The following is a 15,782-nucleotide window of genomic DNA, read 5'->3' on the forward strand; positions in this document are numbered from 1 at the left end:
ACTGCAGTAAAAAAAAAAAAAAGGATCTCTTACCTTTTGGGACAGAATGAAGGGACCTGGAGAATATTATGCTAAGCAAAATAAGCCATTCAGAGAAAGATAAATACCACATGATCTCACTCATTTGTGGAATATAATGAACAACAGAAACTGATGAACAAAAACAGATCCAGAGACAGAGAAGCATCGAACAGACCATCAAACTTCAGAGAGAAGGTTTTAAATATTTTTAAAAAAGAGATCAACCAAAGGACTTGTATGCATGCATATAAGCATAACCAATGGACATAAGACACTGGGGGGTAGGGAAGGCTAGGGGATTTCAAGGGCGGGGGAATAAAAAGGACACATATGTAATACCTTTTGTAATACTTTAAGCAATAAAAAAATAAAAATAAATTTATAAAAATAAAGTGCCTCTTTCTGTTTTCTCTGAGAATTAAGAATCATGAAGACAGTGTCATTTTTGTCTGACAGGCAATACCTCCAAAAGTTCCTTAATTATGGTCCCAGTAAATTGAATATCTCTGTCAGTAGAGAAATAAGTATGGAATTCCCAAGTGACAAAGATAAAATCTACTGTTTTTAGCCACAGTTAAGAGCCTTTGCTTTTTTAAAAATATATTTTTAATTGAGTTTTTTACAGCGAGGAAGGGAAAGGGATAGAGAGTTAGAAACATCGATGAGAGAGAAACATCAATCAGCTGCCCCCTGCACACTCCCCACTGGGGATGTGCCCGCAACCAAGGTACGTGCCCTTGACCGGAATCGAACTTGGGACCCTTGAGTCCGCAGGCCGACACTCTATCCACCGAGCCAAACCGGCTAGGACAAGCCTTTGCTTTTTAATAAGGGGAAGCTTTTGACCATTCAAAGAAAAGGCAGAAAACAATAATTATATATTCAAATCCCTATAATGTTATTTGAAGTCCATTTGTAAATATTCTGAAGATCCCTGAGACTACAGGTCCTGGCCATGTCCCATCTTTATAGTTTTCCAGGGCTGAGTCTAACAGGTGGAACGTTCGCTAGAAACTTTCTCTACCACATGATTAAAATTGTTCACCAATGTTATCTCAGAATAAAGTTTTCTTTGCTATGATGAGTCATAGTATGAAAATTTTTTCACCAAATTTCATTTCAGGTAGTCTGGGGAAATCAAGCAATTATCTAGGTGTCTTCATAACCCATCTGACTGGAGAGCATATCTAGCTTTCTCCCAATATGTTCAGAATCTTGTGCTTGTAACATCAGATTGCACAAGATTTCATAGAAGTGATCTGGAGTGATCAGATATCATTACTTTGTTGAACTAACTGTATTTAGGTGAAAGCCCTTCCATGGAAAGGAGCAAGACACATAGTAAAGCTCAAATTTGCTCACTGTACTTAATGTACCAGCAGCCGTTAAGAAATTCTGTTGTTTTGACAGATACCATGTGGAAATCATGAACACACCAAAGCAAGAGCTGTAGTTTGTGTGTATGTTAACTCTTTTATCCCTTGCTAGCTGCCCGGCTTAAGCCATGCTTATAAGTTTTGCTGACTAGACTTTAGGAAAGGGATTGGATGTTATAATATCTTAGGAAGTAGTGACAGCATAGTCAGCTTGAAAATATTCTTGTTCAGTCTTAGATATGACCCATCTACAAAAAAATTCTATGTCTGGGTCTTATAGAGTGGTTTCAAGGAGATCAGAGTGAAGCATAGAAAATTCTTTTTCAGTTAAAGTTAAATGATCATGATCTTCTCCCTCCTCTGCTAGAGGGAGTAAGATAGCTAGACTGAGAGGTGTGATGCTTATGTATGGTGATATGAACTGGGAATAGAAGCAGCAATTCACAGGAAGTGAGGCCAATTTAAAACATGGTGGAAAGATTTGAATACATATTTCACCAAAGAAAATATACAGATGGTAAATAACGCATGAAAAGATGGTCAACATCATTAGTCATTAGGAAAATACAACTTAAAACCATGATGAGGTAACACGATTCACCTATTCAAGTGGCTACAATTAAAAAGACCAGCTATATACCAAGTGTTGACAAGAGTGTAGAAGATCTAGAATTGCTAATGGGAATGTGAAATGGTATAACTACTTTGGAAAACAGTTTGACAATTTCTTTTTTTCCTTTTGCTAATCCTCACCCAAGGATATTTTTTCCATTGACTGTTACAGAAAGTGGGAGAGGGAGAGACAGAGAGAAACATCGATGCGAGAGAGACACATCAATTGGTTGCCTCCCACATGCTCCCAACCAGGGCCTGGAGGCTGCAACCGAGGTATGTGCCCTTGACTGAAATTGCACGCGGGACCCTTCAGTCCACAGGCCAATACTCTGTCCGCTGAGCAAAACCGGCTAGGGCAGCAATTTCTTAAAATGTTTAACAAATACCTACCATATTATCTAGCCATTCTACTCCTAGGTAATTACTCAATATGAAAGGAAATATAGCCACACAAATAAATGTACACAAATGTTCAGAGCAGCTTTATCTGGAATAGCCAAAAACTGGAAATAACTCAAATACCAGGTGAACAGATGAATAAGCTGTAGTATATCTATACAATCAAATACTACTCAGCAATAAAAAGTAATGGATTATTAATATACACAACAACATTAATGAACCTTAAAATATGCTAAGTGAAAGAAGTCAGACTTAAAGGACTACATGATGTATGATTTCATTTATATACATTTCTAGAAATTGCAAACTAATCCATAGGACAGAAAGCAAGTGACTGGTTGCCCACATAAGAGGCAGGGGAGATAGAAGGGATTACAAAAGTCAACCTGGAGGAGCACCTCCTGGAAATTTGGACAATGAAATAAACGATTATAGTATTGGATTATAATTCATAGAATAAAATAAATATCCACCTGTTCACAAAAGGTACAACAAAAATCTAAGTTCCCAGAAAGATTGAAAATAAAAGAATGGAAAAATTAAATACGGTGAAAATGGTAAATGTCATGTTTTATATTTATATTTAACCACAATAAAAAGAATGGAAAAGGATATTCTGATTTGCTCATGTCAGAAACACTTGGCCCCTTCTTTTGTGCCATTCTTGATTGCTTTTTTTCTCTGACACGCTATATCCAACCCATCAGAAAATACTGTCGGGGGTCTACTTTGAAGATGAGACACTAACAAAAGCAATTCTATATTTATAAGACTTACAAGGTCTCACTCCTATTTTAACCTTGTGTACAGTAAGTGAAAGCATCTATAGCTTCTCTCCGGCACGAGTTCTCCCATGTTTCCTAAGGGAAAAGGAATCATCAAAGACTTTCCCACAAATCTTACATTCCTAGGGTTTCTCCCCAGTATGTATTATCCTGAGCCCTCAGACTGGAGTCTTTTTCCAATTGATTATACTCACAAGGTTTTCCTCCAGTGTAAATCTTCATGTGACTCCTAAGGGATGTAGGAAAACTAGAGGCATTTTCAGCCCAAAATTCATAGAGTTTCTCTCCATTACATGTTCTCTTCTACTTTTTAAGGTAAGATTTTTTGCTGGAGGCTTTTCCACATTAATTTAATTCATAAGATTTTGCTCTATTGTGAATTCTCATGTATGCCTTATGGATATGCTCACGCTAAAGGTCTTTCTACATTGAATACACCCAAATGATTCCTCCCCAATGTGAGTTTTCACATAATTCTTAAGAGAGGGGATATCCCTGAAGCCTTTCCCAAAGTTATTACATTCAGAGGCCTTCACTCTGATGTGTATTCTCCTATGTTAAGGTTAGCCCTCATGTTAAAAATTTCAGAAGAAATATTGTATTCATTGGGTTTCTCTCCAGAATAGTCTCCCCTGTTGATGAAGAGATGAGTGATGACTGGACAAAGTTTTCTATTCACTACCATCATAGAAATTATCCCCTTCTGTTATATATCTGATAGACATTATAATCTATATATACGGTATATAAGGCTAATATGCAAAGTGCCCCCTCAGGAGTTCAGCTGGGAGACAGGGAATTTGATCACTCACTATGACATGTGCTGACCACCAGGGGGTGGGGTGGAACAAAGAAAGGCCCAGGCCGGCAGCTGGAAGGCCTCGATCGACCCTGATCCCCAACCAGGAGTAGGGACCCTACCCATGCACGAATTTTGTGCATTGGGCCTCTAGTCTTTAATAACTTATTGTGTATGCATATGGTTCCTGCCTTAAGATTTTTTTTTCAAGTTGAAATGGTAACTCTTCTGCAATAAGGCTCTATCATGCAGAGATTTTTTGGTAATTTTTAAAGCTGGATTATTTTATAAATGCTTAATATCAGACTCAAGTTAATGAAATATTTATAAATAAATTTCTAGTGAAAAACATGTTTTGAGCTACTATGATATTCATAGTATCTTTCCTAAGACACTACTTTCTCCCAAGTGAATTCCAGTTACCTAAATGGCTTTTCTTGTTCTTAGATAGTGCGTTAGTTTCCTGTTGCCTCTTTAACAAGTTACCATAAACTTGGTGCCTTAAAACGATACATTTTTTAAATCTTATAGATCTGGAGGTCATAAATCTGAAATAAGTTTCACTGGCTAAAATCAAGGTGTTGGCAGGGCTGGTTCTTTCTGGAGGCTCTGAGGGGAAGAATCTGGGTTTTTTGCCTTTTCCAACTTGTCATAGATGCCTGTATGCCTTGGCTGAGGGCCCTTTCTCCATCTTCAAAGCGGCTTTTGTCATCACATCACTGTCTCCACTTCTGTGATCAAATCTCCCTCAGCTTCCCCACTTAAAAGGACACTGGTGATTACACCTGGAGAATCCAGCATAACCTCCCCATCTCAAGATCCTGCACTTAACCACATCTGCAAAATCCCTTTTTGCCATATAAGTGAACATTACAGAGAATGTAATGTAACTTCTCCCCACCTCCCACCCCGGCAGCACAGTCTTTGCTTTCCCAAAGACGTTTTCCCCAGAGATTACAACCTGGACATCATTAGGGACCACTACTCAGCCTGTCACACGTAGCTTTTCTAATTCAGGGCCTTTCCAATATTAAGGCCACAGTATCATCCCTTGTGACTTTTACCATGTCCAGATAATTGCATAGCTGCTCCCTAAATATGTCCTGCTGAGAAGTTGACCATGGGTGTTTCAGTAAACTCCCCACCTGGAAGAAATATGATAAATATTAAAAATGTGGAGCCCGGCTGGCATGTTCAGTGGTTAAGTATCAACCTATGAACCAGAAGATTGTGGTTCCATTCCCAATCAGAGCACATGTCTGGGTTGTGGGCTCAATCCCCAGTGTGGGGCATGCAGGAGGCAGCTGATCAATGATTCTCTCTCATCATTGATGCTTCTATCTCTCTGCCTCTCCCTTCCTCTCTGAAATCAATTATATATATTTTAATGTGGAGAACGCCTGGCCAGAGTGACTCAGTTGGTTGAGCGTTGTCCCATGCACCAAAAAGTTGCTGGTTCAATTCCCAATTCCTGGTCAGGGTACATACCTGGATTGCAGGCTTGATCCCTAGTCGGGGGGGGTGGGGTACTGGAAACCAATCAATGTTTCTTCCTCACATCTATGTTTCTCTCTCTCTCTCTCTCTCTCTCTCTCTCTCTCTCTCTCTCTCTCTCTCCCTCTCTCCATGTCTTCCAGTGAGGATTTAAAAAACAATTTTATGTGGAGGAAGAAATGCCAGAATAAAGTCATCATGGGTGTCAAAAGGTACAAACGTCTACCTACCTCCTAACCTAGCAGCACAGTCTTTGCTTTCCCCAAAGATGTTTTCCCTTCCAGAATTTCAACAGTTCCCAAGAGGTTTCTCACTTACCAGGTGGATCTGCCCTGAGAACCTTCCCTCCTTCAGGGCCTGGGGAAAACACCAAACAGACCCCTCAGTCTCTCTCTTTCATCACCTTCCACCTGGCCTGGCCAGAAAAGGGCAACTCCTAACAACCACTGCATTAACCACTGGTACAACAGCTTCCTGGTGCCTCAGTTTCCCATCTGCAAAATGGGCACCCATGGCCATTGGTGGGATTCTTTGGAATGTCAAGGGGCAGAGGTATACAGCACAAGCCACAGCAGAAACTGCTTTTTATGCATTTTTTTACCAGGACCGCTATGGAAACAGGCGTATTTCCTCCAGTTGGTTTTAATGAGTGGCAGGCAATATTGCATCACATGCTACACAGTTCACGGTGAGAATTTTCTAATAAACCTTTCTTTAAAAATGAAGAATCTTGAGCCATAACCCAGACCTCCTGGATAAAAATGAGCATTATCCTAAACAAGATCCTCAGGAATTTCAGGTACATGGTTAACTTGCACAAGCACTAGGCAGGAACTCCACCTAGCAAATGAATTGTTCTGGTCCGTTCAGATTTCCTGTAGCTCCTCCTGCTGGCCAAACATCCATGTTTCAAGCCTCAATGCCTGTATTCAGGCCATTACTTCTATTTATTAAATCCATCCAGCTATCTACTAGTATACAGAACTTGCTACATAAAGGTACTGAGGCTTCATCAGTGAGGAGTCACAATATAGCACATATGGAGAACTTACATTCTACTGGTGGAAGTCAGAAATTAAACTAATAATCAGTTATATACCAGGTGGTGTTAAGTTGTATTGGAAAAACAAAGCAGTCTGAGAAAGTATGAGGTGACAAAGACATGCATACATCCAAGAGTATTTGTATTGAGAGGCAAGACTGATTCTGAGTCAGATAGGAGAAATAAATAATTATCTTTCTGAGAAGAAAGATAAATAACCATTTTTACAGAGCATTATAAATTGAAACCTTGCTTGCTCAAAAAATTGTTATTGAAATCCCAAAGCATTAGAGAGAATTAGAATGTCCTGGCTTTGCAAAATCTCAGGAAATATTGCTGATATTAGTTTACTTCAACTTACCCTAACTAGGAGGTGCTGGAGTCAAATAGTTCTTGGCCCTCTCCACCTGCAGAGGGCAGGACTTGAGTCTCCTCCCAAGATAGAGAGAGGTAGGACAATGAGTATCTAAAGAGCCCCCATAACAAAAATACTTTATACTGTCACCCACCCCTACCTGTACTCCAGCCTAGTCAGAAAAACCATCAGAAAAAAAAACCCAGATTGGGGGACATTCTATAGGTTGCTTGGCTAATACTCCTTAAGACTGTCAAGATCATTAGAAACAAGGAGGGAGGGAGAAATTATTGCAGACAATAGGAGACTGGTAACTAAATGAGGCATGACACCTAAATGCAATGTGATACCTACATTGGATTCTAGACCTGAAAAATAGCATTAATGGGAAAAAACCTGGTGAAATTAAAATAAAGTTTGGAATTTTAGTTAATAACAAAATGGTTTCTTCATTTTGACTAAGACACTGTAACCGTGAGAATTATAACCCACCCCACCATTTATTCACATAAACATTGTTTCTGTAAATGCTGATGATTCTCTTCCAGGAATGGATTAAGCCATTTGGAAGACATTAAGCTGTTTGACATCACAGAGATTTTCATACAGACCCTGGGAAACTGAAGGACTTGTTACAAGAAGGAGAGCAGGCCCTGAAGATAAGGCAGCCTTGAGCCCAGATCAAGGACAGAACCTATCTGAAGGGATAGAGCGTTCAGGGCTAATCTTTGAAGCATTCCAGGGCTAATTTTTGCAAGGGCAATGAAAGAAGGCTGACCTTGGGAACTCACTAACTTTGGATTTTTTCCCATCCACTAACCCTATATAAGAATTTTTTAAAAACAATTATATAAAGATGTTCATTATTCACCACATATTCCTTTCTTTTTTTAAAAAAAATATATTTTATTGATTTTTTACAGAGAGGAGGGTAGAGGGATAGAGTTAGAAACATCGATCAGCAGCCTCCTGCACACTCCCTACTGGGGATATGCCCACAACCAAGGTACATGTCCTTGACCAGAATCAAACCTGGGACCCTTCAGTCCACAGACCGATGCTCTATCCACTGAGCCAAACCGGTTAGGGCCCTATATAAGAATTTGTTTGATGCCCAGCTGGTGTGACTCAGTGGTTGAGTGTTGACCTATGAATTAGGAGGTCACGGTTTGATTCCCAGTCAGGGCATATGCCCAGGTTGTGAGCTCGATCCCCAATAGGGGATATGCAGGAGGCAGCCAATCAATGATTCTCTCTCCTCATTGATGTTTCTCCCTCTCTCTCTTCCTTCCTCTCTGAAATCAATAAAAAATATGTGTTTTTTTTAAAAAAGAAACTAAACATCACAGGGATCTACTATTTGAGCAAACATCTGATTATGTCAATGCATTAACCACAGATGCCCATGGAAAGGAGGCAATATTTCATCGGCTATGAGGAATATTAAAGGAGAAAAAGGATTTTTTCCCTAGAAGTGAGAAAAGACTGTTAAACAGAAGTAACATATGAAAAAAAAACAACAACAAAGAAACTAGTCCCTTAAATAAAGGCACCATTAATAAGAGAGAGTAATAATATACTCATTTATTAAAGCTTTAAACTATTATCTTCCATTGTTTGGAATAATGCAATATCACTTCATTCTTATGCATCACAATCATCACATACACAGTATATATGAATATATATAAAATACAGACACTGCATGGTGACTTTATTTTTGGAACAAAACAAGAGGCAGGGTAACAGCATATATAAGTCATTCGTATTTAAACTGTTTATACTGGCATAAATTTTCATTAAGCATACTAACATTTTTATTTTTTTTAATATATTTTATTGATTTTTTACAGAGAGGAAGGGAGAAGGATAGAGAGTTAGAAACATCGATGAGAGAGAAACATCGATCAGCTGCCTCCCGAACCCCTCCCACTGGAGATGTGCCCGCAACCAAAGTACATGCCCTTGACCGGAATCGAACCCGGGACCTTTCAGTCTGCAGGCTGACGTTCTATCCACTGAGCCAAACCAGTTGGGGTAACACTTTTAAATAATGCAATCAAAAATCTACTTGCAAGAAGGAAAATACTTTTTTGTTGTTGTTAGGCCACCATTTTTATTGAGCACTCACTGTGCTCTGTACCTTGGGAACACAGAGGTGTACTCAGCCCTGGCCTTGCCCACTAGGAGCTTACAGTCCAGCCAGCTGGGCCCAGGGAGGCGGGTAGGACAGGATACCTTGCTGGGGCCTCACCCTGTTGTCTTAACAGTGACTTCTTTAATAACACCCACAGCTTCTCACGTGGTGCCACCCAAATAAGTGCTCAGGTCATCATGGGTTTAGTGACACCCTCCCCCTCCATCAGCTCTGTCTTCTTGCCCCCAGTGCCCTGGTCCCTTGCACAGGCTCTTGGACTACCAGTGATGGCGAACCTTTTGAGCTCGGCGTGTCAGCATTTTGAAAAACCCTAACTTAACTCTGGTGCCGTGTCACATATAGAAATTTTTTGATCTTTGCAGCCATAATAAAACAAACATTTATATTTTTGACATTTATTGTATATATTTAAATGCCATTTAACAAAGAAAAATCAACCAAAAAAATGAGTTCGCGTGTCACCTCTGACATGCGTGCCATAGGTTCGCCATCACTGGACTGGGCACTGAGGGGAGGACTACCACCTTGGAGAGGATGCTCAGCAAATCTTCATGAAATGGTGGGAACATGACTGACAGTGGGGCTCTCGCCCTGTCTTGGGCACCCACTCCTGGGATCCCCGGACTTCTCCCTGAATCTTTGCAGGCTCTTCCTACTTTCATGGGGAAGAAAAAAAGTCTTAAGAACAAGTTGCTTTCAGTAACCAAACCTGAAGAGCAACAAGAAGCAGTTTTCAAGAGAAATGAGGAAAGGTGTTTCCTGGTCCTTAATCTGCTGTCATGCCTTGATTTTTCTGCTGCTGTGACATGGGCCGTGCTCACCTCCCATTGGCACTGTCTCTGCGTTGGGCCTCCTCGAGGCCACTGGGCACCCTCATTCTTGCCCCACCCCTTCCTCACACCTGGCACATAAACCAGATTCGATTAATGCTCAGGGAAATAAATATTCCCCAAGCCCACCTAGTGAAGCTCCCATCCCTAACAGCATGGAGCTCTAGCTGCATCCAGTCCTTATAAGTGGAGGCTTTGGAGAGTAGAGCCCAGGAGTGGAGGTGATGGCTCCCCGGTCTGCAGAGCCCTCAGGTCATTGCTTCTCTCTGCCCAGAGGCTCCCAGGCAGAGCTGGCAAGGAGACAGGCCAAGGTGGGCTGGGAAGGCAGTGACCAGTCAGAGCAGATGACTGCACCTGGCTCAGGTGAGCTCTCAATGCTGAGACACGTGTGTTGGCTGCCTGGGCATCTGGGGCTGTCCCAGGCCTAGAGCTACTTCCACCAGTGGGGGTGGGGGACTTCACTCTCCTCTGTAGCCACCCACCCCTTCTCCTCCAGCACAGACGCCCTCAAGTTGGGGGTGAGACAGGGCTTCTTCCCTTATTTCCTCAAGCTGAGCTCCCCTGGCCTTCAGTCAGCCACACAGATCACAAACATCCAGGCTACGCCCTGACTGTGGGTTCTGAGCTGGATGCCCAAGACAAGGCGGGAGCCCCACTTTTGGTCGTGTTCCCACCATTTCATGAGGATTTGCTGTGGTAGGAACAGCAGTTGCCACCAAAGCTTCCTCAGTCCCCAGGGGCAGTCAACAGGGCCCATGGACCGGCCAGGGGCCTCCCAGGGCCATCAGAGGCACAGACATAGAGGGCAGGGGGAGCTGGGGGCAGAGGGGGAGGTGGATGGCGGGGAGGGCAAAGGTGGGCTGCCGGGAGTCCCACAGTGCACCCGCCACTGGCGAGAGCTCAGGGTGGGCTCCAGGGCATGGTGGGTGGGCAGCATGTGCGTCAAGTGCTGCCACCAGGCAGGACACAGGTTGCTCCTGTAGGAAGTGCACGGTCATTTCCAGGATGTCCGCCTTCTAGCTTCTAGTACCTGGGACTCTCCCTGTCCAGCATCGGCAGGATGAGCCCCTTGAGCTGCCTCAGGCTCTCATTGATGCACTTCTCCAGCAGCAGGTCCAGGCTGACACCAGGGAGACCCACGTGGAGCAGAAATCGAGACCCCAAGGAGCTCCCCTGAGTACGCTGCCTGAGCCAGTACCAGTGGGCAAGAAAGAGGCTTCTTGAATGGCTAGATGAGGAGCTTGGCAAATCCTCTCCCCAAAAAGCAATTACAAAAGTGGACAAAAATGTCAAAACAACCAGTTAAAGACTTGAAATTGGCCAAAGTCATACAACAAATTGAGAAGTGCTTATTCAAGAAAGTCTACTGAATCTCAATGAGAATGGTGAGAATCTGTTTTGTTTTAACCTGGAGCTTTTCCTGTCGCTCCCCCTCCTCCAGCTCTGAGACACAGATGTTACACCAGAAATGAGCAGACCAAAAGACAAGCATCTCTTCTGCAGGAGAGGCCTTACTTTGTTTAGAGCAAAGTAAGGAATACCATGCTAAGGGCATTATCAAAGACAGCGATTTGAGCGGCTAACATTCAGGAAAGGCCAAGAGCACAGCTAGCTGATCTCTAAATACTGATTGGGGCAAGCAATAAACCAACATGTCAGTTATAAATTCAACGAGACCCAGGGAGTGAAACAGACAAGAAAAGCTGTGATGAGTTGCTACTTATCACCAGAGGTCTTGAAGACTGTGCACACACGACTAAAGGACACAAAGAGATATTCCAACAAAGAGGATGTTAGGGATAGTGGGAAGAGGGCGAGTCCACAGTGACTATAAAGGGTAGCAGATAATCACAGTGAAAGAATATTTCTGTATTGTGGTAGAGCAGTGGTTCTCAACCTTATGGCCCTTTAAATACAGTTCCTCATGTTGTGAGCCAACCATAAAATTATTTTTATTGCTACTTCATAACTGTAATGTTGCCGTTATGAATCGTCATGTAAATATCTGATATGCAGGATGGTCTTAGGTGACCCCTGTGAAAGGGTCGTTCAACCGCCAAAGGGGTCGAGACCCACAGGTTGAGAACCACTGTGGTAGAGGATACTTGAATCTACACATGTGATAAATAGCAGAGAACTATATACATACATTGCACTGATGTCAGTTTCCTTTGACATCATACTAAGTAACATAACATTTAACTATTGCAGCAAACTTGGTGAAAGGTATACTGAACGCTTCTGTGTGATTTTTTAAAATTCTAGTGAATATGCAATTGTTTTTAAAATTTTATTTTTTAATATATTTTTACTAGGGGCCCAGTGCACAAATTTGTGCACCTTGAAAGGAACTGTGGGCTGTGAGGCTGCGGTGGGCACAGGGGCAGGTCTCGGCCCATCCTCCACACCCTCCCACCACAGCCCTCCCCGATCCCGTCTGCCGGCAGCCCCACTCCCGCCACCGCTCCCACACAGCACAGAGCAATCGGGGCTGGTGCCAGCAGCGGGTGCAAGTGGTGCCTGCTGCCCTGATTATCCCTCAGGAGCAGGGGGAGGTGGAAAAGACGGTGCTGAGTGATCAGGACCAGCGCTGGGCACTGGCAGCGGGTGTGCGTGGTGACTCTGGTGCCAACTACAGGTGTGAGCAGCGCCGCCCCCAGAAGTGGGTGCAAGCTGTGACTCCAGTTCTGGCAGCAGGTGCAAGCAGGGCCATCACTGGCAGCAGGTACGAGAGGCAGCTGCCGGCCCGATCGCGCCCCTCAGGAGCAGGGGGAGGTGGAGAAGCCCTGAGGGGCAATCGAGGCTGGCAGCCACCACTCGCACCTGCTAACAGCGCTGAGCGATTGGGGCCAGCGCTGGTGTGAGTGCCTGGCAGGACTATTGCACACAGGAGCATAGAATTTTCAGTAACCACCAGAGGCTCGCCCCAATGACAGCAAAGGGTGTCCCACCTTGGTCTGGTACCTCTGCTCACCTGCTCCACCATCCCGCCACGGCCAATGCCCACCATGTTCCATGCTCTGCTGCCTGCTGCTGACACCCACCATGCTCTGTGTGCATCCCCTGGTGGTCAGTGAACATCAGAGCGACTGCTTGTTTGGTTGTTCCATTCAATCTATTTGCATATTAGGGTTTTATATAGAGAGATTATTGATAGTATTACAGATATCTCCCAACCCCTTTGCCCCCACATTGAGGTATGTCAGTCTGTTCCATGCTTCCCTGGTTCAGGTCTTATTTTGTTGGTCCATTCATTTTGTTCATTAGATTCCACAAATAAGTGAGATCATGTGATCTTTGTCTTCCTCAGTTTGGTTTATTTCACTTAGCATAATATTTTTCAGGTCTAATAACATTTTATTAAAATTTAATGAAGGCAAAATACATTCCTAGAGAACCAGAGAATTTTTTGCTGGGTAACCTGGTTTACAAAAAATATTAAAAGAAGTTTTAGAATTTTATTTTTGTTTTTTGGGGGGTTTTTTTTAGAATTTTATTTTTAAAACTTTATTCTTTTCAGGCCGTGTTGTTAGGTACATACAGATCCTGGATCATAATTTTCTGATGCACTGTTCATGTTTGTTGTAATGACATACCTTTATTAATTAGAGCCATCCATTATTAATAGATATTTCGGTTATTTCTAATGTTTTGCTGTTATACAAAATGCTGCCATGCATGTTCTGGTAATACTTTGACACATAATGGTGCTAATATGTTTTATTGAGTTGTACACTTGAAACCTGTATGATTTTGTGAACCAATCTCACCTCAATAAATTAAATTTTAAAAAAACATACATACAGGCCATCCAAAAGCTGGAATGCTATTGTCATATGTCATAATATCAACATGATATGTCAACAATTATCCTGTGGTCTTGAAAGAAAGTAAATGTGGTCAAATATTAATAACTGGTGAGTCTAAATGAAGGTTGTATGGGTGTTCACTGCCAATTTTTCTGTAGGTTTGAAATGTAAAAATTGTTCCTGTGAAAAAGGATATTAACATTTATTATCTTTATGTAACAGGGAAAACAGAGTTCTGGTGAGCTGGAGATGGGTCTAAGTCTATTAACTTGCATTTCACAAAATTTTTGCTTTAAAAAGATTTATTCTCTTTTAATCCTCACCCGAGGATATTTTTTCCATTGCTTTTTACAGAGAGTAGAAGGCAAGAAGGCAGGAAGGAAGGGAGGGAGGGAGAGAGAAATGTCTATATGAGAGAGACACATGGGTTGGCTGCCTCCCTCACAAGCCTTGACTAGGGGCCCAGGATTGAATCTGTAACCCAGCTACGTGCCCTTGACCGGGAATCAAACCCACCACCCTTCAGTGCACAGGCCAACGCTCTAACCACTGGGCACACTGGCCAGGGCAACAAGTTTTACTTTTTAAGACCATGTTTCCAAGTTTATTTTTACATTTCAAACCTACAGTATCTGTTTCAATCACTCTAAATATAATTTAAATTATATGTGGCATGAAAAGATATACCCTCAAAATGTTTAAATCTCAATGTTTCTTTACAATCATTTTGTTCTAAGGGCAAAGAAAATCTTGACTTGCTCTAGACCCTACAGGCAGGAATAGCATGTGGGGAATCCCTGCCTCTGGATTCTCCTCCAGGCTCAGGCCTGGACTTGCTGGGTTAGATGCTATTATTTAAAAATCAAACTTGGGCCGAAACTGGTTTGGCTCAGTGGATAGAGTGTCGGCCTGCGGAATGAAAGGTCCCAGGTTCGATTCCGGTCAAGGGCATGTACCTGGGTTGCGGGCACATCCCCAGTGGGAGATGTGCAGGAGGCAGCTGATCGATGTCTCTCTCTCATCGATGTTTCTAACTCTCTATCTCTCTCCCTTCCTTTCTGTAAAAAATCAATAAAATATATTTTAAAAAAAATCGAACTTGGGAAATAAATTCATTCAGTAACTTGAATGCAAAAAAATTAATGAAAAGCTTACATATATAACAAATATACAGAAACTATTTCTAAATATAAGATAGCCAATCTTGGACAGAGGACTTCTGCAACCCTCTATTTGATGCTTCTATTAAATGAGGTGATTAAACAGTGTGTTGTCAATTTCTGCTTGAACCCCAGTTAAGCACTGGGAGCCACAGAGCTGGAGTTATCAAGGGTGAATTTTTGAAAAACTATCTCCGTTTTAAACTTTTTAAATGCTCACATTCATTCCCATTACTGAGAGTCAAAGCCAAACTCTCCGTGTAAAAAAAGAAAAATCCAGGGCGATAGATCACAGGGTTGTACTCCCCTTTTACAGATCAGAACCATAATCCATTCTTGCACTCCTGCTTCCAAGGCTCTGGCTTTTCTTTTTCTTTCTTTCCTTCTTTTTTTTTTTTTTTTTTTTTTTGGTGTATTTTGGGGGACTGGGGATGGGGGATATTGTGATTGATATCACATTCTTTAACCATGAGCAGACATTACTTGGGTTGGCTAGTGGGTGGAATATTTCAATTCACGTTGTTTCTAAAAAGTGATGCTCAACAAGTTTGTTCTGAGGTTGTCAGATTTCATAATTAGTCAATTTTCAATTATCCACGTAAATAAAAAAGGCTGTCAGTACAGACAACAGAAAAATGACAGATCCTCCCACTGTGGTTAACCACCCAGCAGAGTTGCAAGGCTCTGGCTTTTAGACACAAAATGCTTTTTACTCTCTACGTCTACTGTGCGTCCCGGCGGCTCCAGAACCCGCCAAATCCCACTAAGGCCCGCCCCCAGCTACGCAACGGTCCCAAGAGGCTCCGCGCGTGCGCAGTCCGGGTTCCCACGCTCGGCCACTTCCGCAATAAAAAGCTGTCCCTTCTCCGTCGCTCCTTTTTCTTCCGTTTCGGACCGCCCCTCCCCACCTGGCTATTCGGTTGGCCCGCGCCCTCT

Source organism: Myotis davidii, unplaced genomic scaffold (assembly GCF_000327345.1).
Source record: "Myotis davidii unplaced genomic scaffold, ASM32734v1 scaffold2786, whole genome shotgun sequence".
In the NCBI taxonomy this organism is placed as follows: Eukaryota; Metazoa; Chordata; class Mammalia; order Chiroptera; family Vespertilionidae; genus Myotis; species Myotis davidii.